The sequence below is a fragment of the Pleurodeles waltl genome, chromosome 12, assembly GCF_031143425.1.
Source record: "Pleurodeles waltl isolate 20211129_DDA chromosome 12, aPleWal1.hap1.20221129, whole genome shotgun sequence".
Lineage (NCBI taxonomy): Eukaryota > Metazoa > Chordata > Amphibia > Caudata > Salamandridae > Pleurodeles > Pleurodeles waltl.
The window spans coordinates 703716299-703742886 of NC_090451.1; the positions used below are offsets into that span (position 1 = coordinate 703716299).

Below are 26588 nucleotides of genomic sequence, written 5' to 3' on the forward strand. Positions count from 1 at the left end.
ACAATGGAGTTGAAAGCAGGAAGATTATCGGAATTATAAATGTTTGATAGCTGTTAAAGTATGTGATGGTGGAATGTTTGGGAGTGGAAACCACTGGTCTTTGGGTGGTGGGGGTGACAAAGGATGGGAAGCATGTGAAAGGTGAGGGCTGGTCTGGATTTCTGCTGGGAGCGATGTTTGCTTGACATTGGGTTTTTGTAAAGTTAGATCAACAGAAGTGAAGCTCAACAACTCATAGAATGCATTAGTTGGTAAATCATAACCCAGGAATGGAGCATAGAGTCCTTCGTGACTTAGAGTAATATGTATTGTAGTAGCATTTGTAAATTGTTTTCTGCCACTGACGAGACGGTAAACCACTTTGTGAACAGGTACCATGCAACACTGTGGGAGAGAGTTTCTGTGGAAAGATGTGGTAAATGTTGGAAGCATTTAGGTGAGTAGCTCATCTAGTTACACATTTTTTTACATTCTGTAGTCCTCTTAATTCCATTACTAAATGTGAACTGCAAGTCCTCCAATTTAAAGAAAAATCCTGAACTGGATGAGGTACCCATGTCTATAACTGAGAAAAGTGAGAGATGTGGCTTAGATTATAACTACCTCAGAATAAACCAGCCACTAATTGTTTGATTCCTGAACACTTACCCTGGCGCCTTCTGCGAAGGAGCGTGACCTTATTTGGTATTTTTCCTACATATGTTTCTCATGCATAAGTAAAACAAATGAATGAGGCAAGCAGCCTGCAAGTTTTGAAAAGACTTATGAAGGAGAATTGTATTTTCCCTTTCAGTTCTTTTGAAGAAGGTGCAATCTCAGGCAGGAGGCAGCTAAAATAAAGCAATTTTTTATGTGAAAACCCATCTGAAGCGGGTCTATTGGCATGTATGGAATAGGGACATTTAAATTTTAGGATGTGGGAACTCATCAGCTGTACCAGTTACTCTGTTGTGGTGTAAAGCGCAAGGAAAAATCAAAAAGCGTGAGTCTCACTCCGAATGAGTGAGAAAGACTTGATGTCTAGAGTTTTTTTTGGGGGGGGAAGAACCACTGTAGCTTTAGAGTTTTGCTGTGCATATGCTCAACTCGGAGAAACTGGCTTGTATATATTCTTCTGGGTCAGCTGGTGGGTATTTCAGTTCCAGCCTGCGATGCCCAGGTGTCTATTTTGGCTCCAAATGGCTGCCAAGTGCCTCAATGACAGTTGAAGATGGCGGCGTATGGGTGGGCACCGCGGTTCCCATCGGCTCGCGCGCCCTGTGCCCCGTAAAAGGCAGTTGGCGATACTACGCTGCGATTGGTCCGCTAGCAACCGTCTCCTTTTCCAGACAATGACGTCCTTTTCATAGCTCGCCTAATCTTCCATAAACCCTACTACGAGAAGCACCGCAGAAGTGAGAGACTACACTACCCAGCATGCCCCCGGGCAGATGTGTGCACCTGGTCTGTTACAGCATACCCAGTCAAAGGCCCCTCGCCTGACCTTAATATGGGCATCGTCTTGGCCGTTCCCGAAGAATACGAAGCCTCGGCGCGGGGGCGCAGTACTCGGTTTAGACGGGCTGAGCTTCGATGATGAGGCCCAGCCATAATAAGAAAACATCAAATCCCAACCGGCAGCTGGAATGACGTCATCTGAGGGATGGAAGCGAGGCACCTGCCGCAGGCAGAGGACGCGGGGAAGACTACCCACCCCAGTCTGCCTCGCGGGGTCTCGCGTGCCACTTCCGCACAGGGGGGAGGCGGGGAGATGTCAGGCTGCTGAGCGAGGCGGTGAACCCCTGCAGCTGTCAGTCAGCGCGAGCCTGGCACGGACCGCGCGCGCGCGCGTAGATCCGCTCGCACCGCTGCGCGCAGGGGCGCACGAGAGCATCTGGACCCCCCTGCCCACCGGCGCGCGGACAGAGGAGCCCCCCCCCATCGCACGGCGCGCGGACAGAGGAGCCCCCCCATCGCACGGCGCGCGGACAGAGGAGCCCCCCCATCGCACGGCACGCGGACAGGCGGAGCCCACAGGGAGATGTGATGTGGATCCAAGACTGGGTGAGGGCCTGGGGAGGGGGGCATTAGGGTCATTCCAGGGGTCAGCGGGGGCGGCGATGCCCATCAGGGGGTGGGGGTTGGGTGGCAGGGGTGGGGCAGAGGGCAGATACCAGAGGCGGGTATCGGGGAGGGGGTATTTATGACACATTGGGGGGGTTGAATGTAGCAGATGCGGTGAACATACACGATAGCGGTGCCTATAGCGCTTCGAAGCCTCTCCAAGGGTAGTGAGCGCTATATAAATGCAAATACTATATTTAGGATTTAATTTTTATACTTCCCTCCCTTTACGTTGACAGGCAGCTGGGAACCCCTTTTTGGAGGACACCATTGAAGATATATAATGTTTATGCCCAGAATTGTATATGAGCAGGGTGGTGTTAAGTTTGGTGTTTAACCTGAGAGGCCTAAGAACTCGGGGTGCATCAGAACGCCGTTTTTTTCATTAAAAAGACCATGGATGATGTAGTGGGCCCCTCCCCCCCCCCCCATCCTCTGCATGTCTGACTTGGTGTCTGGAATGCTGAGAGTGAAGAATGTGACTGATTCTTTATTATTATTATTTGAGAGTTTTATGTAGCGCCAGCCAGACCCTCGAGTATCTGGGCGCTTTACAGGACGTGTGCAGTAGGCACCAAGAGACAGTGGGCGGGCCCAGGAGCCCTGACAGCACCTACCTGCTGTGGCCTAACCACCTCCCTGATGGCCACAGACTTTTGTATGGAGACCGTGCCCTTCATCCCCTGCATTTCATTAAGGACCTGCATGGAGATGCATCAAGACTATGGTGGTCGTTGGGAGCCCCTCCTAGCAGGAGAGGAGGCCTGTCATACGAAGGCAGACAGCCTTGTGACCATGGGGAAATAGTTTGGGGCCAGCAACAGCTCAGGCTGGAGGAGCCCAGTGAGGGGGTGAGGAAGGGTTGGCAAGAACTGACAGCCAGCTGAGGGGAGTTACAAACTGAGGTGATGAGTTCTGGAAATGGAGACATTGTTGTAAGGACAGTGCTGTGGAGTCAGTGGGAAGAGGCAGTAATCTCCTGTACTGTAAGCACAACTGAAATAACTGACGGAGCTTCAGCTAATAACAGATTAAACAGTGACTTAAGTAGAAGTGTTGGTGACTACCCAGTACGGTTTCTCATTTAGGGTGACTGTGGCCAAGGATACTCCAATACTTTGGAGGCTCCTGTGCCCTATTGGTGCTTATGTTTTGCCAGGGTTTCACAAAGCTTCGCTTCATTTCAAGGATCACACAAGCACTGTCTCCATCGATAGAGGGACTTGTCACGTGACAGGCTAGAACCCTATCAAACACACACGAGCTGAGCAAGTTTGCAAAGGCCAGCCTGTGTTCTCAGGTGGTGGCTGAAGTTATTCCAGATTTTGGTGACCAGAGTAGATGACGCAGCTCCTGCTAGCTCCGTGGGCAACGCGGAGGAGAAATGCAGCATAAGGCAAATGGCACTTTCCTCCCTGGTGTGAGTCATTTGGCGCCGGAAGAAGAGGGTGTGCTGTTTGGGACATAGCAACGAAATTACACATGATAGAGCTACGCTGTTGACTTGGATTTCAGATCTAGGTGCCAGACGGCAGTCGCTTATGTACGATTCCCCAGGGCATCCTGGTTAATTTTGAAAGAACAAAACTACTCTAAGTTTATGGGAGACAGAAATTAAACTGTGTTGTTCAAGAGTACACTGTGGCCTGATGTAGGGAGGGCACATTTTCTGTCATTTGTCCAAATGCAATGTTAAAATGTGACATTCAGTGAATTAGTTAGAAGGGCTTCGTGCCATTCATGAAGTTCCTATAACTCTGGTATGAAATGTGGCTTGTTTCCCATTAACTGTGCAGTAAGTAAAGTTACTGCTTTCTGACATGTGTACTTATAATTAGTTGTGTTGGCATAGTCAGTCATTTTTCGTGAAAGTTGACTCCTTTTTGGGAGTTGCAGTTCATACTAATGGCTGTGGGGTGCTCCATGCTCTTGATAGAGAGGCTGGGGATTTTAATTCGTCCTCTTGTATGTTGTTTTGGAAGTACAGTGATATATTTTACTTTCGACTATGTGGGTTCTAGTTCGCAATTTGCAGGAGAGAGTAAAGTACTCATCTATGTGGTGTTGAGTAGATATGTGCAAGGTGTCCATGTCCAGATGTCACTGGTGTGTGGAAGAGTAGTAAACCATTGCCAGATATTTGAATGTAGTATTCTTGGGCTGCATGTTGGTGAGAGGGTGAGGAAACGTAAGTACCCTTTCGTGAGAAGTGGGATGGGAGAGTTTCCCGTTGTGTGCTAAGTTGCGGAAGAGTGGTACCCTGTAGTGAAAAGGTACATGGGGGAGCACTCTAGTGAGCTAAATTGGGGAAGAGTACACTATAAGTCACCTCATGGAGTAGTAGCACATGGGTGCGATGGCAGAGCAGATAAGTACCATGTCTCAAGCCGTTGCAAGGTCAGTTACACCTTGGAATGAAAATGTGGTTAACTTGGGTGTTATGGGTGAAAGCCACAAGTTTTGCTTGAGTGCGCTCTGGGACCAGTCATCTTTCTGTACAACTGGGAGAAGTTGATGTTGGATTTAGCTCTGTTGTGTTCTAGGTGAGTACTTCTTTACCTGCTGACATAGGATGATGTTAGTGGTTGTTTTGCTGGACTGCTCTGTTATTTGATTGTTGTGTTGTTCGTACTTTTCCAGTATGCGTCTACTGGAGGCTTTCATCATTGTGTTCGGAATATTTACCAACTTTTCTGGTACATCTTCTAGAAGGCGTAGCACTAGGTGCACATTAAGTGCCTTTTCCTGCCTGGCACCTAATCATGTTGATTTAGCCAGCTAGTGTGACTACGTGTTTGTCATGATGGAGAGGTGTGCTGCTGTGTGTGTATTGCTCGTGTTGGATGGCGAAGGTGTGAGAATGTGTTGTGCTGTGTAGTTTACTAAACTGAGGTAGATGTCTCAGGAAATTTTGTTTGTTTGTAGGTGTGATGAGAGGTTTTGTGTTGGAGTAGGAGCAAGGGAATTTTGAGTTGAGTTTGATTGTGCTATAAACATGTAGACTTTGGGATAACGAAGTAAGCCTGTGGGTTCTGTACTACGGCCATCGCTTGATTACATGTCTGGCATGCTTAAATGTTGTGAGGCGTCATTGTGAGCAAGCAGACATTTGGCGGTAGGGCCTCATGTTCCAAGGGGGTTGCAAGACTTGCACGTACTGGATTCTTGTGTAGTGGTAGTCACAACCTAGTTGCCACGTTTCTTCCACACGAGGTGTGGGGAGCCTTCTGCTCTGACCCGTTGCAAAGTCTCTGTATTTATCTTGGAGAGTTTAACAGGGTGTTTTTGGATGAATGTATAAGCTAGACATGTTGGAGACAGCCTAATTATAAACGATTGTTCCTGTACAAAAAGGAGGCATGTAGTGTCCTGTGTCCCCATTCTCTGTCTAAGCTGGTGTCTCGTATGCCAAGAGTGAATAATATGATAAAATGTTCATTTGTGGTGTGCAAGCTAGGAGAGAGTTACAGATGTCGAGAGGATGGAATACTGTCATAATCTACCTGTTGTTGCTGTAAAGTGCTCCATCCATCTCTGCGTTTGTTGGAGAGACAGTAACTAAAGGGAAGGACCTTAGGGTTATTTATGTAGTTACTTTAGAGGGAAAGGTACAACAGTAGAGGACTTTGAATGAATATGGGGCAGAGGTGATAATTGAGCTAGGGAATGGTGCTTGGGGATCAAAGTAAGAAATAACATCGAGGGATAGGTAGAACATCAATAGGCCTGCTGGGGTAAAGGGCTTTGTAGGACACTATTAAATTAAGGATAGAGAAATAAGGTGCATTTGAGAAAATGAGAAATTACAGTGGATTTCAGAGAAAATAGAAGTGTGTGATGAAGGTTGGGGAGTTGGCTATCGATGCAGCCGTCTTTCAAGAGATTGTATGTTTTCTAGGTTTTGAAGATTGCCACTGTGGCAGCAGTAGGTAAATGTGTTTGGGCTGAATTGGCATTTACAAGTGAGATCTGGGAGAGAGTAATGCAGTACAGTTAGATAAGTATTAAGGGAAACACATTTGGGAGCTATGAGCTGTGGGAATGTTAAATGGGAGCAAGAAATTAGGAACTATTTGGTGGTTTTGGGGAACAAATATGCTTCGTGGGTGATGAATTGTGAAGATGTTTTATAGGTGCGTGCATCTCAATTAAATGGGTGAAAACTCTGTTTACTAAATGCTGAAGCAGGGTGAAGGTGCATGCTGTGCTGTTTGTCGTTTGGCCACTAGAACCCAGTTATCCCAGTTATATGTTAGCATGCTGAATGTTTTCAGAAAATTTGGTGAGAATTTGCAAATATACAAATGTAGCAGTTTGGTTATAGCCACCCTCTATTTCAGTATATGGCTGTAACTGCTCCCACTTGCTTATTGGTCCCATGCACAGTTGTTATTGTTGCTATAGCTCACATGATCATGAATGTCTGATTGGGTGGCAGAAGTGTTGAGTGGGAGGTGATAGCAGGATAAATTCTGCCATCCTGCGATTGGTCGATCTCTCTTTGAGGTCTCAGAATATTACACTTTAACAAGCATATGTCAACTATATGTGCCAACATGTCTTTCGTGGTACTGTTAAATTTGGTTAAATATAAGATAAGGCAGGGGTTAGTGTTGGTCTTCATAGGGATTGTGAGGGGTCGTAGACCATGGCAGAGATTGAGTGCGGAAGTTTGCACGAAGTCTTCACAGTGGTGTTACTCGCAGCTGAGACTGTTCCTTGGTGTGTTTTGTACAAGCAGTTTGCGAATATTAGTTCTTAAGCTGCTCTGATGCTACATGCTTTTTGGGTCCCTGTCCTGGGGATTAAATCAACATCCTCAATTCTATGGATGGTCAGCAGATACAAACTCTGAATGATGTCATGGATTCTGTTCTTGGGACTGAAATCTGGCTGCACTGGGTGAAGGAAGCCTCATTGGAGTCGGTACACGGCAGCCCTGGGCACTGTGAATGTTGTTCCTGCCATCACTTCTGGCTATAGGTTGCTGTTGTCACCTGGAGCATATGGCTACTATAGATAGAACTGACTTGCAGTATCTCATTTGTCACCCAAAGGTCCTGTTTTTCAAGTCTTTGTGTGTACCTTAGATCATGTGGGTGACGCACAGGCTTGCCTCCTCAACTGGCTGCTAAATTCTAGTTAGAGGCTCAAAGATGCATCCGCAGCCTTCGAGTCACATGTCTGCATAGGCTGTTGGGTCAGAGCCTTGTGTCTGAGGACTGACTCGGCAACTGCAGCATTTCCTCATCTCGGACATCCACGTGAAACCTGAACTTTGGAGGCTTTGCACTCTTCAGTGGTGCTTCATTTCCGACAAGATGACTAACCCTGATCTCTTCAATGCCGCCTATTCCCACTGGCCTATTGTGTTTCATTACCTTGTCTTTATAACCACATCCTGTCAGGATACACTTTACCATATAACTGACATCAGTGCAGTGTTAGCCATCTGCTTCAATTTAGTCCCACTTTATACTTTGGTGAAACAGCACTCGTTCCCACGCTCCTGGATTCATGCACTTCAGTGACGTGTTTATATAACCACATCATGACCGTATTCTTAACCACTTAACTACATTTTTGCAATTCAGTGCAGTCTTGATCATATACTTGAATGCAGTTCCACTCAATCATGCTTCTCTGGCTTTTCACACCTGAGTGCAGTCTCATCATTCTCACTTCACTGCCTTGATATTCGTGGTGTCTTATTCCCAGATTACTGGCTGCCTACATTTCATGAAGTCTTGCGTGCTTTGTTCTCATAACTGCATCTCTTCGGTGTGTTGTCTACCACATAACTGACCCAATGGAGACTCAGTTATTCCAACATGACTGGGGATTACACTTCAGTGTAATTTCTTTATACCAGCGTCCCTTCATTGTATTCTTTAGCACTTCACTGGCCTCGTGCCTTCCACGCAGCCTCCATCATACATTTCAGTGAAGTCTAACTCATTTATGTATCCCTCCTCTAACACACCCTGGTTGTAGAAGATTGTTAATGGGCATTGGGTCAACCTGTCTGAGCATGGTTCAAATTCCTGTGAGTGGCAGCTTTACTCCTGATCACATATGCACTTCCACTGTAAAATGAGTGTCAGTGGCATGACTTGGGAGCCAGTCCTTTAGTATTCCATTTTATTTTTTTAGGTTCTTTCATTTTTAAGTCTCGGCTAGACATCTAGACATTGCATGCAGTCTGTGGGCCTCAGCCAGCCCACAGGCATACCATTTGCTTGTTCCATCGTCACTGCTGTATCCTTTGTCCCCATTTGTCCATGGCATGCATGTGTCATGCTGCCTCTTGTGTTTAGCCCCTCCGCTGCCTCCCCCCCCCCCCCAAAAAAAAAGTATGGACCAAGTATTTGTGTTCATCCTCTGCTCCTGTTATAGCAGCTACTTTCCCCCTGTGTTTCTGCACTACACGAGTGCTTGTGTTTTCACTTGCTCCTTCCTCCGTGCACTTTTGCCCTCTCACCCGCCCCATTGCAGCCCCAGCCAGATCGCCCTCACCTCTGACCGCTGCTTTCATTTGTGTTACTCTTGTGCTCACATTGTTTTGTAAACACTTTACAGAGTGCATCTTTCATTCCCCCATCTCTCGAACCTGTAAGCACTTCCCCGATCATTTCATTTTATTTTTGCTTTTTTGTATAGTGGTATTGGAGCACTTTGCATGAGCTCCAGTGGCATTACTGACAGACACACATTCATTTTTAGGCATGGAAAGATTGTAATTTGTCCAGAATCACAGAATTCTGAGCCCCTTGCCAAGACTCGAGCCTGGTTCCCTCGCTTCAAAGTCCAGCTCTCCAGCAGTTATGCCACATCCTCTCTCCTGTCTGTTGCTTTCTTATTAGCATTTTATCGGTCACTCTCCTCTATTTCAACCCGGCCAAGTAGCATCCCTAGTGGTAATAAAGCAACAGGGTGGCGCTTAATAAAAACACATCAGAAATGATGATATGATCATCGTGCTTTCACTTACTTGCTTTGAGCAAACTCTTCTACAGCTTAGTCTGTAAAACAGTGAGGGTCCATGTGTACAGAGTATGACCTCTCTAAAGCTTTCCTTAAATAGCCTCTTTTTAAAATAACTTTATAAAAATTCCTTTAAAGTTCAGTAGAAACATATGGATTCATGGTGCATGTAAATCTGAAGTGCAGTGGGGATGTGGTGCATGTAAATCTGAAGTGTAGTGGGGATGTGCACGGTTGGAATTAATTTAATGTGCAACCGAAACATTTACACTCAAAGTACTGTTGTGCACAGGCGCAAATTGGATGAGTATGAATTTAAAGTGTACATTTGATGTGTGATATGCATTTAAAGTGCCGCAGGGGTGTATGTTTAAATTCAGTATGTTTCTGAATAAGGCACATCTAGCATATGTGCAATTAAAGTGCTATGGGAAGGGAGTCTTGGTCCCCGACTACAGAAGTGTTTGCATTCAAAGTGCAGCAAATAATATTTGAGGTAGAACTAGTGTGAATAAAGGTGGGTACTTGTTTTTCAAACACAGCAGAAGTGCATGCGCTTGGTATGTTGCGGTGATGTACTTAACTTTGATCGATGAGTTCAGTAGGGGGTGTAAAGTGCAGCAGGGGATGTACAGTGCAGCGAGGGTGAACTAGGGTACACAAACTGCTGCTATGAGCGTATGCATGAACGTGCAGCTAGGAAGGGTTTCATTTAAAGTGGAGGGGCTATTCGCAGGCACATCACCCCACCAGTGCCAGACACCTACATTAAATTGTGGTCGAAGGAGGTGGCCTAAAGTGCTTAACGTGCAGCGATTTTGGACTCTTTCACATTAAATGAAGTCTCATCTATTGTTTTTCTTGTCTGGTGTAACCAAGATCTTCACATTCAAGTAAAATCATATATTCCTCCTTGTAGGAGGCTGGCCTGGTTTGTAGTGGTACCAAGGGGTACTTACACTCTGCTCCAGGTATCCCTTATTAGTGTAGAAGAGGTGTCTAGCAGCTTAGGCTGATAGAAAAGGGTAGCTTAGCAGAGCAGCTGAGGCTGAACTAGGAGACGTGTAAAGCTCCTACTATACCACTGGTGTCATATGCACAATATCATAAGAAAACACAATACACAGATATACTAAAAATAAAGGTACTTTATTTTTATGACAATATGCCAAAAGTATGTCAGTGAGTACCCTCAGTATGATGATAGCAAATATACACAAGATATATGTACACAATACCAAAATTATGCAGTAATAGCAATAGAAAGCAATGCAAGCAATGTACAGTCACAATAGATTGCAATGAGAGCACATAGGGATAGGGGCAACACAAACCATATACTCTAGTAGTGGAATACGAACCACAAATGGACCCCAAACCTATGTGACCTTGTGGAGGGTCGCTGGGACTGTAAGAAAACAGTGAGGGTTAGAAAAATAGCCCACCCCAAGACCCTGAAAAGTGGGTGCAAAGTGCACCTAAGTTCCCCAGGGAGCACAGAAGTCGTGATAGGGGAATTCTGCAAGGAAGACCAACACCAGCAATGCAACAACAATGGATTTCCAGACGAGAGTACCTGTGGAACAAGGGGACCAAGTCCAAAAGTCACAAGCAAGTCGGGAGTGGGCAGATGCCCAGGAAATGCCAGCTGTCGGTGCAAAGAAGCTGCCACCGGATGGTAGAAGCTGTGGATTCTGCAAGAACGAAGAGGACTAGGAACTTCCCTTTTGGAGGATGGATGTCCCACGTCGTGAAGAAGCTTGCAGAGGTGTTTCCGTGCAGAAAGACCGCAAACTAGCCTTGATAGCTGCAAGGGTCATGGTTAGGGTTTTTGGATGCTGCTGTGGCCCAGGAGGGACCAGGATGTCGCCAATTGCGTGAGGAGACAGAGGGGGCGCCCAGCAAGACAAGGAGCCCACTCAGAAGCAAGCAGCTCCCGCAGAAGTGCCGGAACAGGCACTACGAAGAAGAGTGAACCAGAGCTCACCCGAAGTCACAAAGGAAGGTCCCACGACGCCAGAGGACAACTCAGGAGGTCGTGCACTGCAGGTTAGTGTCGGGGACCCAGGCTTGGCTGTGCACAAAGGAGATCCTGGAAGAGTGCACAGGAGCCGAAGCAGCTGCAAATGACGCGGTACCCAGCAAGGCAGTCTAGCGTGGGGAGGCAAGGACTTAACTCCACCAAACTTGGACTGAAGAGTCACTGGACTGTGGGAGTCACTTGGACAGAGTTGCTGAGTTCCAGGGACCACGCTTGTCGTGCTGAGAGGGGACCCAGAGGACCGGTGATGCAGTCTTTTGGGGCCTGCGGTTGCAGGGGGAAGATTCAGTTGACCCACGGGAAATTTCTTCAGAGCTTCTAGTGCAGAGAGGAGGCAGACTACCCCCACAGCATGCACCACCAGGAAAACAGTCGAGAAGGCAGCCGGATCAGCGTTACAAGGTCGCAGTAGTCGTCTTTGCTACTTTGTTGCAGTTTTGAAGGCTTCCAGAGCAGTCAGCGGTTGATTCCTTGGCAGAAGGTGAAGAGAGAGATGCAGAGGAACTCTGATGAGCTCTTGCATTCGTTATCTAAAGAATTCCCCAAAGCAGAGACCCTAACTAGCCAGAAAAGGAGGTTTGGCTACTTAGGAAGGAGGATAGGCTAGCAACACAGGTAAGAGCCTATCAGAAGGAGTCTCTGACATCACCTGCTGGCCCTGGCCACTCAGAGCAGTCCAGTGTGCCAGCAGCACTTCTGTTTCCAAGATGGCAGAGGTCTGGAGCACACTGGAGGAGCTCTGGGCACCTCCCCTGGGAGGTGCAGGTCAGGGGAGTGGTCACTCCCCTTTCCTTTGTCCAGTTTCGCGCCAGAGCAGGGCTGGGGGATCCCTGAACCGGTGTAGACTGGCTCATGCAGAGATGGGCACCATCTGTGCCCATCAAAGCATTTCCAGAGGCTGGGGGAGGCTACTCCTCCCCAACCCTGACACCTTTTTCCAAAGGGAGAGGGTGTAACACCCTCTCTCTGAGGAAGTCCTTTGTTCTGCCTTCCTGGGACAAGCCTGGCTTAGACATGTTACATGCCCATGTTCAGAGTTACCATTGTGACGCTATACATATGTCAGGGATGTGGAATTTCTATCGCCCGACGCCCGGGACATCTTGTTTGGGGTCAAGGGCAACAAGTTTTTATGTTTACTTTGTCCTTGGGACAAGTAGGCCCAACCCCCTCCAGCACAAACCCTTTGGCTGCCTGTTTACAGAGAGTTGAACTCTCTGCAGTTGAGGTAATGTGTTTCCAAAAGATAATGCTGTTCGAACTTGTATTTATGGTTCATTATTTGAAAGCCTTCATTATTAGGGTGCGTGCTGTAAATAAATGTTTTAAGGTCACACTTCACTACTGACGTTGGTTCCAGTACAAAAAAAAAAACGTGTACACACATGTTTGAAAAGTTTAGGCTAAGAGGCTAAGTATAATGCTCCCAGAATGCTCTCTGATTATATGCAAATGAAGTGTCATTTAGTAAAATGTGTTGATACATGCTAGTATTTCCCAAAAATATTTCTAATGGAAAAATCAGTGTAACCATTTTCAACACGATTATGGGAAGCATGAAAATAAACAAACACTGACAAAGCCAACTGATCTGACATATTTTTATAAGTCTTTTAGTTTCATCAATGCGTGTCTTGTTTTGACATGGCTTTTGTAACACTTTATTGTTGTGGGAGCTACCAGGCCCTCAACATTGTAACAAACATTGGCAACCCCCCCCCCCCCCAAAAAGTTTTTGAACTCTTAAAGCACACGTTGCCACAAGCGGCATAACAAAGGCCCCGCAGCCGCCCTCCAGGTGGCCCCGTCAGCACAGCACCTGCCCTGAGTGAGTCTGGAGAGGGGGCTCCTCCATGTTCTTTGCAAAGGGGCACCCTCCAGTTTCGTTACGTCACTGATTGCCACTGTAGTTCCTGACACTGAACAAAACTACTTTGTGTGGCAATATGCTCCTTGTGGAAGAGCAGAATGCGATCACTCACAGTAAAGCCAGCCGAAAGAGAGAGAAATAGAAGTTTAATAAAAACAAAATGTCTTTGTTAACACCAGACCTAATTAGGGACCAAGACCCACATGTAGGTAGCATTTTGCATGTCGCAAACAGCGACTTTCGCTGTTTGCGACGTGCAAAAAGCACATTGCGATGCACAAACCCAGTTTTGCGATTCAGTAACCTGGTTACCGAATCACAAAATGGGTTTGCGACTCGCAATTAGTAAGGGGTGTTCCCTTCCTAATTGCAACTCGCAGTGCAATGTAGGATTGTTTTGTGACCGAGAACGCGGGCGCAAACCAATCGCAGTTTGCACCCATTTCAAATGGGTGCTAACACTTTTGCAAAAGGGAAGGGATCCCCATGGGACCCCTTTCCCATTGTGAATGTCACTGTAAACATTTTTTCAGAGCAAGCAGTGGTCCTGCGGACCACTGCCTGCTCTGAAAAAATGAAACAAAAACGTTTCATTTTTCATTTTTGTTATGCATCTCGTTTTCCTTTAAGGAAAACGGGCTGCATTACAAAAAAAAACAAAAAAAACTGCTTTATTGAAAAGCAGTCACAGACATGGTGGTCTGCTGTCTCCAGCAGGCCACTATTCGTGAGGGGGTCGCAAATTGCGACCCACCTCATGATTATTCATGATGTGGGCATTTGCGAAGCCCTTGCGAATCACAGATGGTGTCAAGGACACCATCCTACATTCGGATTTGCGACTCGCAATTTGCAGGTCACAAATCTGAACCTACCTACTTGTGGCCCCAAATTCTTAAAGAAAGTCACAAAAGTGCACCCATGGTATATGTCGTACCCCTATAAAATATTTGTGAACTGTATTTTAGCGTGGGTAAATACGATGTGTAGATTTGCTCATGTGAAAATCTATTGAGCATTTGCAAGTTCATTTTCCCTCCAGCCACTTTCTTCCCAACCCTGGAAGAAGTTCTAATTCTGCCATTGGCAGGAGTAAATGTCCAACCTTTCTTATTATGGGAAAATATTAGAGAGAAGCTGGTAAAAATCTTTAAAACATGCAGGTTAGTAGGTTTGCAGACTCAAAGGCATTCCAGCCCTGGAACTATTGCTTACTGCTTCCTCCAGCCCCAGTATGCAGATCTGCAGAAAGGTGGCAAAATAAGGAAATTGCTACAGTAGGGATTGAAACTCCAAGTATTCAAGCCCTACTATGGTAGTAGCCCTGGCATAATCAGAGAGGCTATTAATTGCTGCCATAATTTGTCGCCACACTACATGGCACCAAAGGGACAAGTAGATCTTTTTACAGGACAAGTAGATTTGAGAAGCAACCTGTCCCCTGGACAAGTAGATATTTTAATAAATTCCACACCCCTGTATGTGGTGACATATGTATAGTGCACGCGTGTAATGGTGTCCCCGCACTCACAAAGTCCGGGGAATTTGCCCTGAACAATGTGGGGGCATGTTGGCTAGTGCCAGGGTACCCACACACTAAGTAACTTGGCACCCAACCTTTACCAGGTAAAGGTTAGACATATAGGTGACTTATAAGTTACTTAAGTGCAGTGGTAAATGGCTGTGAAATAACGTGGACGTTATTTCACTCAGGCTGCAATGGCAGGCCTGTGTAAGAATTGTCAGAGCTCCCTATGGGTGGCAAAGGAAATGCTGCAACCCATAGGGATCTCTTGGAACCCCAATACCCTGGGTACCTCAGTACCATATACTAGGGAATTATAAGGGTGTTCCAGTATGCCAATGTAAATTGTTGAAATTGGTCACTAGCCTGTTAGTGACAATTTGGAAAGAAATGAGAGAACATAACCACTGAGGTTCTGATTAGCAGAGCCTCAGTGAGACAGTTAGTCCTCACACAGGGAACACATACAGGGCACACTTATGAGCACTGGGGCCCTGGCTGGCAGGGTCCCAGTGACACATACAACTAAAACAACATATATACAGTGAAATATGGGGATAACATGCCAGGCAAGATGGTACTTTCCTACACTTCTTATCACAATGGGCACATCTACACCCAAAAACGTCCCCCTTCAGGGACTGCTGTGGCAGTGTGTGCTTTTTGAGACAAAAAGTGTTTTTCTGTTTTTATAATATTAGTGAATGCCTGACAACTCCCAAGGTGGTGTCCTAATAAAACTATGACATTACAGAACAGGTATTAACAAAGGCCAGCGCCGGACGTATTGGGTTTGCCATTATTTTGACAATTTTTTGTAAAGCTCAGTGTCCTGCCTTCTGTTCGCTCTCATTATGTAGAACTTCGAGAGAGATACTCCGGGCAGTTTTCAGGTCAAGGGCGCAAGCGCTTTGACCTGTTGTAATCTATCTGTGGGCTTTTCACCACGTCCTCCGCACACCCATCTCTATCACTTGTCATGGGCTTGCCTTTCAAAAATCCTTTGTTACCATTGGTAAATGCTTTACGTTTGTCCCTCCTTGGGGTGGTTTTGTTGCCGCCTTGGACACCATCTCTGTTTCATGGAAAATTGCTTGATTACCGATACGTTTGACTGCGAGCAAACTTTTTTTCCCTTTGTGTCTCTTCTTCGCACACATGGTGTCCATGGTGCTTTGAATCGGCTCGCTTATGTCAACTGTTTTACTTTTCATTTTCAATTTGTGTGGCGAGAAAAGTCCAGTTAGGAGTTTACTACGCTAATAGTTCTAAGTCGAGCAAATGCAAGACCCATTGCATTGCAAATGCTTGCTAAGCAGCTTTCTTGATGTTCACGAGGATAATGAGAACACACCGAAAAAGTGCAGAAAAAAGGCAGTGTGGCAAAAGTTAAACTAAAGCTTCTTTACATAAAATGACAGAAAAACATATCCTGCCAGTTTTACACTGCAGTTCTTAACGCTAGCAAGAGGGGATATTGGTTTTCTCTCCTGTTCTGTAAGAAAAGCCCATTTGAGGACCTAGCCCTGTTAGTTCTATCTGTTTTACAGAGGGAGTGGCTTGTGAAGCACTTGGTTGCACTTTTTACATCTCTAAAGAACTAGGCTCTAGGCAGAGTGGTTAAGTACTGGCTGCTTGTCCTTCACAGCGAGAAGACCAGCGAGAAGACCACCCTGGCCAGCAGCTCCAACACACAGAAGGAAATAAGGTGTTAGTCTTTTCGTTCAGCAAAAATATCTATTTAACTGAAGTTGTTTGTAAATGAAAGGTTCAAAGTGCAGGGTCTAGGTACAGATTTGTATTTTACCACAAACAATAAACTTTATAAATATCTGTTAAGTTATAGAAATGGGGATATGTATATTGTTTCACACTGTACACATTTCTATTTCACATTCATTACTGTACAATATGAATTTCCCATCCTGCATGTTATGCAGTGGGCAGGTTTGTACCAGGATTGGCCTGGAGCGGTTTGTTTCCCCAGCTCCAGGATGTTCCATATTTATCATCCGTGGCAGGTGCTATCATTTCAATATTATTTACCATTGTGAACCTTTTTTCACCAAGATACATTAATACTTTTAGAAGCTGTTCCCACTGTAAGTGCTGGGAGGAGAGAAGGTGTACAGGCAAATGTTCCCTGGAAGTGTCAAGAATGCTTAATGTGCTCTCAATACGCTTGAAACTCTTTACACCCCAATAAGTTCATAGTGTTTCCAGGTGAGCAGGGGGTATGTGAGGGAGAGTGTGTGTGTGTGTGTGTACTGGTGCGTTATGAGGACCAGTCCCTGTGTGTTTAGGTGCCTTCAAGCTACTGTATCAAAAAATTAAAAGTGCAGTTATATTTCCCTTGGTCAGCTTTATAACCTACACCAGTATCAAAGCGGGCCTGGAATTAGAATACTAATTACACACTTCATAAAGGTCAGCGGCTGGTCCTCACATAATGATAGGTGTGAAATGTGTGTATGTGTGTGTGTAGCAGGTGACCAACATATCCCCGACTACTTTTTAAAAAAACTCTATCAGACTATAGAAGTGCCCCATAAACAGTAAAATACAGGATTTAATAACATGTCACCACAAGTGTACTTAAAATAAAAAGTAAGAAACATAAGCACTTTAAAACTCTGCATTACTTAAGAAACATGCCTATAGATGCGCTCTATAGATTTTCAAACCCATACCTTAACAGGTATGTCTAAAAATCGACATATAGACTATCAAACCCAGCATGCACTGTCTTGCAGAGACTTGTTGTATTCATTATGTGGGCTTGAGCCCGCCCATAGGCTTACCATTTGCTTGCTCTATCGTTGGTCTCATATCCTTTGTCCCCATTGGTCCATTGCATGCATGCGTCATGCCTCTTTGTGTTTAGCCCTCCCCCAGAGCATGGACCAAGTACTTATGTCCATCCACTGCTCCTGTTTTGGGAGCTACTTGTTTCTTTGTGTTTCAGTCACCCACACAAGTGATTGTGGTTCACTTGCTCCATCATCTGTTGACACTTTCCTCCTTACACCCACCTCATAGCAACCCCAAGCCAGATCGTACTCCCATCCAAACGCTGCTTTATTTATTTCACTGGTGTGTTTTTGTTTGTTTAAACACATTACAGAGTGCACCTTGTCACTCTCCCCACCTCTCAAACATGCAAGCCCTTCCCTGATCACTCCTTTTTATTTTTTACATTTTTGTATAGTGGTATGAGAGTGCTTTACTGAGCACCAGTTGCATTACAGACCGACACATTCATTTTTAGGCATTACAGACAGACACATTCATTTTTAGGCAGGTAGATATTAAGTAATTTTCCCAGAATCACAGGATTTTGAGCCTCCCACTGAGAGTCAAACCAAGTTCCCCAGCTTTAAAGTCCTGTTATGCCACATCCTCTCCCCTCTCTATTGCTTTCTTGTTAGCTTTCTGTTGGTCACTCTCCTCCGTTTCAAACTGTCCAAGTAGAAACTGTAGTGGCCACAAAGCAACAGGGTGGTGCTTAAAAAAAAAAAAAAAAAACCTCAATAACGAAGGTATGATCATCATGCTTCCACATACTTCGTGTAAATAAACTCTGCTCCAGCTGAGTCTGTAAGAAAGCAAGGGCCTATGTGTATTGAGATTGAGCCCTCTAAAGCTTTCCTTAAATAGTCTCACCCTCAGTATTTGGGTTGCCAGAAATATCACCCACTTTATCGCAATACAGCACTGGTGCTCGACAAGGATTTTGTATTATCTAGGCTGGGGCATTTCTAACTATATAGCCCCTAGCTTGCATGAGCCCAAACGTTCTCAGGAAATCACAGCTGTGCGGGCGCAAACCACACTGCAAGAGTTTGGGCCTGGAACCACACAAAAAATGTTAGTGTATGTACACACACACACACACCCCCGGGCGTAGGCACACATGACGCTGTCATTATATGGCCCTGCGCTCATTCTCATTGTATAGGCCGGGTGATACATGCTCACACAGCATTCTCACTGTTAATACCTGCGCACACAAACCTCACATTTTCAGGGAAAAAACTGAAGTCATTGCCATAAGCTCCGCCTTTTTACATGGCATTCAGCCATGCTGAACAGCAGCTGTGGTGCTATTCAGCATTGCTAAAAGACATTGACAAGGCGAACAGTGATATACTATACTCCGTACATTCCAAGATGACAATTAACTGCTGTGTTCAATTGTCTGCTAATTCTTAATGGTACTATGTGAGGGCCATGTTAAAGCAGTGGCATTTTTACTTTCTTCTACTTTTGGCCTTTTAATTGACCTTTTATATGCTTGATGAGCTTTGTGTTTTAGTCTGGATGGCTGAATGAAGGAAGAAATGAGTCAGTAGGTGGATGAATGGACACAAGTGCAGGTTTGTGTTGCTGATTGCCTAAATGTACTAGCTGCTGAAAAACCACTGTTGAAAATAAGCTAATCCTATTGGCATTGCCTATGCTTGTTTTTCTTTCAGCCCAATCAGAACCACTAGAATATTATGAAAGTCTGGATGTGTGATCTTTTTATTTACTTTCCATAAACATTTTTAAATGGAAGTTTATAGCAGACCTTTTTCATGGTGCTTTTAAGCACTCTACTGGGCACTATAAATCCTTTATAAATGTGCTGCAAGATTCATTACAAAGAAATATTAATGAAACCAGTCTCTTATGTTTCCATGAAACATATTACCAATTCTAGTTCATATTGATCCTGATGGCTTGAAGTCTAATATATTTGTTTCATTTGTATAAAATGACATATAATCTTTTAGAAATAGTGTGAGTGGATATGGAGCAGCAGATTAGAGAATGTGTCGGCTTTGGGTGGGGCCTACTGGCTTTGCCAATGTTTTTTGGCCATGCTGTTACTAACAGCAAAGAAATGTGTATATGCTCTGTGTTTTTTTTTTTGTTTTTTTGTTAAATTGACTGAGCTAAGAGGGTGACCACTACTTAGAACAGCAAATTAAAAACAAATAATAAGTGCACAAAAGTGTTTTTGTGGAGGGCTGGCAGCAATTTGCTGCCTGGCCGTAAAAAAAAAATATTTTAAATAATAAAAGAATGGTGGCTTGAAGGAAAGCAATGGGGAGTGGGTGGGGGCACGAGGTGGAGAGCAACACGAGGTGGTGGGGAGAAGCACACGGGGGAGACTGCAGCAGGTAGGGAGAAGAACATGTGCCAGACAGTACCACTGTCTGTGAAGTTGGGTGGGGGAAATAAGTACACTGGAGAAAGATCAAGCCGCCACGATGAAGAGAGGTACCACTGAGCATGGGCTTGAGTGTGCTGGGGAGAGGAGGGGTGGGAGAGGAACATAAGGAGAGAGCTGGTGTAACAAAACTGGGCTCATGGCAGATGCCCCCCACTTTTTGCCCCCGTTTGGACCTCTAGATCCTGGCTTGTCAACTCTGATAGTGTACTGGGACTGGCTAAGAAGTTTTCTCCCCAAATTATTTGTCGACTTGGTGATTCCTGATTGGCTAGACACTGTCCCATTGTAAGCCTCTAGTAGATGATACCCAGGGCATAGATAGTAAATGGGTTCCCAGGGGTGCAGCACAGATTTGTGTCACCCTTACTGACCCATATAAACTACTGATGGCAGGCCTACCATTGCAGATTGTCTGAGCGGTGCATACTGCTTGAGTTCCTCTATGCCTTCATCATGAGTAGTACAGTCCCATGCACTGCCTTATAATGCATGTCAGACACCCCTGGGGTAGACCTTCACAACCAAGGAGGTAGGGTGCATTATATTTAAGGTACAGAGATATAAGCACAAACTTCTATATTCTCTATAGTGTCTTTCCATTAAAGTTCACTACAAGTGCATGCCGGTCCATAAGATAACATGAGACTTAAGCCCTGGCTGAGCAGGGCTGCTAGCTCCAGTATGGTACCACCTAGATATGTTGAGTTTGGTGTCAAACAACTTGACCTTTCTTCCTCAAAACTAATCTTGTGTTGAACCACAGCTGGCATGCACGCTAGAGGTTGCCTACCTGTTTGCCACCCTTCTTTCTGCTCTGGCCTAGCAGCATGTGCTTTTTCTGCCCTTACTGCTTTCAGGACACATTTCTGACCTCCTGCCAGGCAGCCTGAGAGCTCCCAAAATCAGGAACAAAAGCTGAGGCATGAAGGAGGTCACACACCCTGATCCTTAGCCGGGCTAGTGAGTAGAGCCATCAGGGCAGTGAGCTTCAAAGGCTTCACCACCTGATAGCCATCTGTGCTGTCCCCTAGTGGAGGAAACAACCCTCCCTCCTGACCCCAAGCACTTTTGCTCATGGACAGGCAGACAATTAGATATGCAGGACTGTGCACACCCCCATCAGGCTGACCACACCTATAAGGTAATCCCACTGGTCTGTGCATTAAAATTTGATTTCTTCCATATTAGGAGTGGCAGAATAAAGGGTTCCAGACAGGAAAAGATGGCCCCCACCAGATGTGGTCACCTCCAGGGTAAATTAGCTGTAGGAGCTGGTTGCCCATTGGCCACTATTCTCCACATCCCTAACTACCCTGATTATAGGAATTAAGGGACACCTCTGACACCAGAACCTCAGATCTGATTGATCCACTTCAAAGAAAGACCAAGAGGAGCTCTGCATCGCCAACAACTGGACTCTGGCTCTGACGACATCAAAGCAAAAGACGGAAATTCTGTCCCTGATGCAACAGACTGGGAACTGTGTGATAGACCCTCGTCCTTGGCTGAAACTCGTCACTTACAACCAGAGGGGCACCTGTGAAAGCAAGAAACGCCATCAGTCTCCCGAGGATTAGTGGCAGTAGTCCCCTGCAAACTGATGGTAAAAAGACAGGCAGATTCCGACTGTTCACCGGCCATCAGGCCACCGTTGGATTGTCGAAAAAACCAGGCAGTCCAGTGTCTTTTGGGAGTTGTAGTCCAGCCTGCCTCCAAGTTTCAGGCTGCTACACCTCTCCCTCTGACCCCAGGAAGTTCCTAAGGCATTTCTGCACCCTTAAAGCTGACAATGCTTTTTTGTTGCCAGTCCGGTAACTGATCCCCACAATCGTCGGTGAAGGGCACAGCGTGCAACCTGCATCTGCAACTTCGCCCCTGCTGAGATTTTGCATCCCACTTTCACCTACGTCATGTTTGTGGTAAAATCAGCACCAGTGTGAGTCCCGTTCAGTACCATGAACAGCCAGAACAACTCTGCACCCAACCCCACGGACCAGGTAGAAGTGAACTGACTGCTGCGGCCTAGTCCCGGGACCCACACAACCTTAACCCTGCAAGGGTTCCCTGCAGCCCGACCTCCAAGTGGTTGTTTATCATCAGTGGCTTCTTGCCATTGACTTCAGTGCAAGTCCGGTTCAGCACCACGGACAGCCATATCCACTCTGCACCCGTACCACATGGGCCAGGTAAAACTGTTGTGACTTGGTCCTAGGGATTGCACAACTTTAACCATACAAGTGTTCCACGCAGCTAGCTTTCTAAGTGCATTTTTGCAACTAGTAATATTTCTCCCATAGATTTCAAAGCAGCGTTTAAATGCCAGTTCTGCTGTGACTTAATATTGCTTTTAAAATCTATGACTCTAATCATACTTGTTCAATTCTGTTCATTTTGGTGTCTAGATTTATATAAAAATAAGCTCTTTTTATAAATTGTTGTCGGATTTCTTTCAAGTCATGTCAGTTACTTATTGTCCATGTTGGTGCTCTGAAATGCTTAACACATGTTACTCTAGGTAAAGCCTGACTGCGTTTACCACACTACCAGGACTGAGCTAAGAATTTACTAGTGTGACTCCAAGGGCCATCTTTGAGTTATTGAGTATTACACGGTGAGGACTAATCCCCCACACCACATAATACTCCACCTTCCTACAGCTGGAATTCACTTTGATGGGGTGACATCCAAAAAAAGAGCACCCCGAAGTGAGCAGTGGAAGGACACAAGCTGGCCAGTCAAGAGGATGGTAAATAGACCAAACTCCAGGTGAGGGACAAACACAAAATGAATTGAATTCCTGAATTGAGGACAGTGATATGGGATATACTACTCTTGGATGGAATTGTTGTCTACTTGTGTGATCATGTGTTCAGTCCTATTGTTAGTAGAAGGAGCATGTAATCAATATTGAGTTAATATCCCTATCTAACCTGACGAAAAGGCGGATGGTGTTGGTCCAAGCTTAACCTCCTCTCTTGATCAGAGCTCAAAGCTGTAAGTGCTCGGTGTCTGAAGGCATGCTTTAGAGAGTGTCCCCCGTGATTGACACTTGTGTGCAAACATCATTCAGACTCCGAAATGATTGTGGCTAAAAAACTAAATAGCTGATGTTTAATATTCTTCGGTGGTGACTGGTGCTGAATGTTTGACATTGTTCAGCATTGTGTCCATCATCTTTCTGTGTTGCTAAAGTTGCCCTAAGTGTCCCAGGGTGTGCCCTGACATGGGTCCCTTGCTCACTCTGCCACTGGATTCAAGTTAGCCTGGCTGATATGGGGTGACACTCCAAAACCGGTCCCAGGATGCTTGATTCCATTCCAGGGAGCACCTGGCAGTTCGGGCTGGACTGTTTCCATTGGGAGCATGGACAAGACTGATTTGCATATGGCTGGGTCCAAACTGGGGTGGCATGGTGAGCAAAAGAACAATAGATTAAACCCAAATCTCTAACTAGTGGTGGGTGTTTGAAAGCTTTCAGCACTCCGCCATCATCGTTTTGTGTTGCTGCTGAAACATGGCCTGTAAAAGCTAGCAGTTACACTCTACTCTCACTAGTATCTGACTCCCCCATCTTCAGTTACAAATTTTTAGCATAGCATGCACAGAATGTAAACAGAAGTCATTATACAGTTTGGCTCCGGTCGTCACTCTCCCCTGGCTTGAGGAGTCAAGACCAGTAGCACCATGTTTGTAAAAGATAATAGTCCGATTTACTTGGTTTAAAAGATTCCAGTGAGTTTGGTATTGTACGAGGTACATCATAAAGATCATAAACTTATGATCATTCAGCTAATTCACTCAGTGCGTCTTCCCACAGAATGCTGCTATATCAGATTGCTGCTCAATTCTCTGGAGGGATATTCCTAATTTTATGTTTTCGTTTAGCATATTAATTAACTCGCAATTACAAACTCTGGAACTGGTATGGAAGAAAAGAGCATATCTGTCTATCCTTGAGACATTCTGTTAGCTTGTTTCTTTCATCTTCCTCGTGCTCTAAATTTCAATTTCAATGGCTGTCACTATCTCAAATTCTCACCTTGGAGTTATTTTTTTTGTTTTACAAATTTAGAGGTCTCTTCTGTAGAAAATAACCTAGCTAAATCACCTAAGCCTGCCTCCCCCATGAGAAAAGTTGCTTTGTATAGCTATCAAACGAAGGTGTAAAAAGTGGGTTGAGTCATAAACTTTAACGTACAGCCATTTGTACTCAGAGAAAATTGAAAGTCGTGCGACAATCGCAAGAGCTCACATTGCATCTGTACTAGTTACCATTTTGGGCACTATGTCTGTGTTCTATAGTCGGGGCCACTGGAATAATGCAAGCCGCTTGACTAAATCATGTGGCAAGAAAAGGCAAGTTATGCAACCTAATGGGGCACATTCTATGATACTAATAATGTTGCCAACATTTTCACATATTAACACTGGGCAGCAGTTGCACCTCATTAGTACCAGTTTAGCATCCAAATGCAGTAATAATCAACTGAAAGATGACCAGGCATCCTTTATAGGGCCTCCACTGCGCAGCAATACAGGTCGCCTTGATTTTAGTAATATTTCATTTGTTTGAGCACATTAAACTCTAAAGATTATGCAGCAGACAATGGATTATACAGTAATTCATCAAATCCATAACTATGCTGAACGCAGAGGAGAATCACATAATTACAAAGGCCCTGTCTGTAGTTAGCATAGTCTGATTTCCTGCAGAACCAGGGGCCCGACTGGGGCGGCCCACATTGTTTTCAATAGACACTGGGCATCAAAATATTTGCTGTGTCAGTCATTTAAAGCTTTAATTCCCCAACTGCTGTGTAGATTTGTGTTCATAGTATATATTTCTTGGCAGATGAATCCCTTCCAGGTGTGTAATGCTTATATTTTGACTTTGGACATAAAGGGCCTGATTACGACCTTGGCGGATGGGATACTGCGTCACAAACGTGTCGGTTATCCTGCCTGCCATTTTACAAGTTCCATAGGATATAGTGGAACTTGTAATACGATGGATGGAATATGCATCACATTTGTGACGCAGTATCCCATCCGCCAATGTCGTAATTAGGCCCAAACTGTTGCTATGTGCCACCTTGTGCGTTGAATCCAGGGCACCAGATAGTTAAGGAAAGGGAATGGTGTACTGCCTGCTTTCAGAAGTAGGGACTAAAGCTATGCCAAAGGGAGTAAAGGAAGTAGATCTCATCGAGATAGAAGTATTTTTTATTTCGGTACGAAATTTAAAATATATTTTATGTATTTCAAACCTGGAATTTTTGTCTAACTTAGCTTTCTTGGTAGCTGAATATTTACTCTTACAAATGAAAATACATATTTTCGTATATTCTAAAAGCTCTTAAGGTACTCCAGCATAACAATGGCAGCACCTTCTTGTGGTAGTTTACTGTTGATGGTTATGGTGTTGCCATATTCGTTATGGTGTTGCCATAATACCTGAGCAGTGAGGGGGGTGTTTCGTAGAGATTCTTGTGTCCGCCACCCTCTATAAATTTACCAATTTGTCTGAGTATTGGGGTACAGTAGGGCAGGGTATCCCTTGTCGGGTGGGTTTGTGTAGCCTTTCTACACATTACTTGACAGTACATTACTGTAGCTTGGGAAACAAAAACATGACCAAAATACAAACCAGTAGTAAAAATTCAATTGAAATGAAGTTGAGTTGTATTTGCATTCAGAATTATGTTACTTCCCACAACTGGGAGGTCTTATCAGTAAGCAATGTACTTAAAGTGCAATTGAACCCATTTCTTTATCGGTCAGCAACAGGGCCTTAAACACCCAAACATAGTTTTAAAAAGTATTGTTTATTGAAATGAGTAACTGTTAACATATTCAGAATCTACTCTCGTAATCTGCTCTTCGTTTTTTTTTATTCTTGCATCTTAATTTAACAAAATAAAAACTCTTTTATATTTCATCTGTAGGGTTCAACAACCCCACTTTACGTTTCCTACCTGGTTGTCGGTTCTCACAACTTGATTCTCAGATTTGCTGATAGTTGTTTTTAATGTGTGCGTGTAGTAGTGCATTGTAACAAAATAATTTTACTATTCAGATTTAAAGCACGGATTGAGCGTGGTAATGCGTCCCTTGCTGGTGGAGGAAGGTGTAATATATTCTTCTGGGGGTCAGATATCCAGATGAAACCATGTTTTGGCTTCTGAGCGGAAGCAAAAGGCCCTCTTCGTACCACACAACTCTAGGGCATGGAATACAGAGCCCTAGCGTTGCTGCTGTACCCCCAGGAATGCAACAATTTCTACCTGTCAAAGCAGCTGAATGCACATAACACACGAACCAGTCATGCTTGGGGTGTTCACCCTCCCCAGAGCGGCTAGAAGGGACGTGATGGCATTCTATCCGTCTAATTACTGTTTTACTTATTAAGTGTTGACTGTTTCTTTGCCTCAATATTAATTTGCCCAATTTCCCCCTATAGTGGAGTGGCCTCTTTCTCGCCAGGTCCCTTGTGCTCTGTGGCTGTGTCATGGACTCTAATTATAGACCGGCCTTGTTTTAATCTGATTTTCTGTCGGGCAGATTTCTCTTTAGACACTTTAATCTGCCAGCAGGTGAAAGCTTTGCAAAGGTTCCATGGCATGTCCTCTGTGGCACAGAGGGGATTTCATTGTTTAGTCTAAACAGCAGCATGGCTCTTTGGCAAATGTTCTGTGTCAACCTGATAACTAGGTACACTTTCACCTTACTCCCTCCTGGATCCCAGCACCATTTTTCACTCGCTTCCACCTCTTTCGACTGCCTTTTATCTGTAGCGGTCAAAGTAATTCAGAAAATAACAAAATCAGTGCAATACACGTAGGGGTCA

General features: G+C 44.9%; 1 protein-coding gene across 1 annotated transcript in view; it reads left to right on the top strand.

Moving 5' to 3' along the window:
- Positions 1–1801: 1801 nt before the first annotated feature.
- The window catches only part of LOC138266905 (polyamine-transporting ATPase 13A3-like), a 228487-nt gene continuing 203700 nt past the window's right edge, over positions 1802–26588 (top strand). The window contains exon 1 of the mRNA XM_069215643.1: positions 1802–2043. The gene's annotated coding sequence lies outside the window, so the exon portion shown is untranslated. The remainder of the gene's footprint in view (positions 2044–26588) is intronic.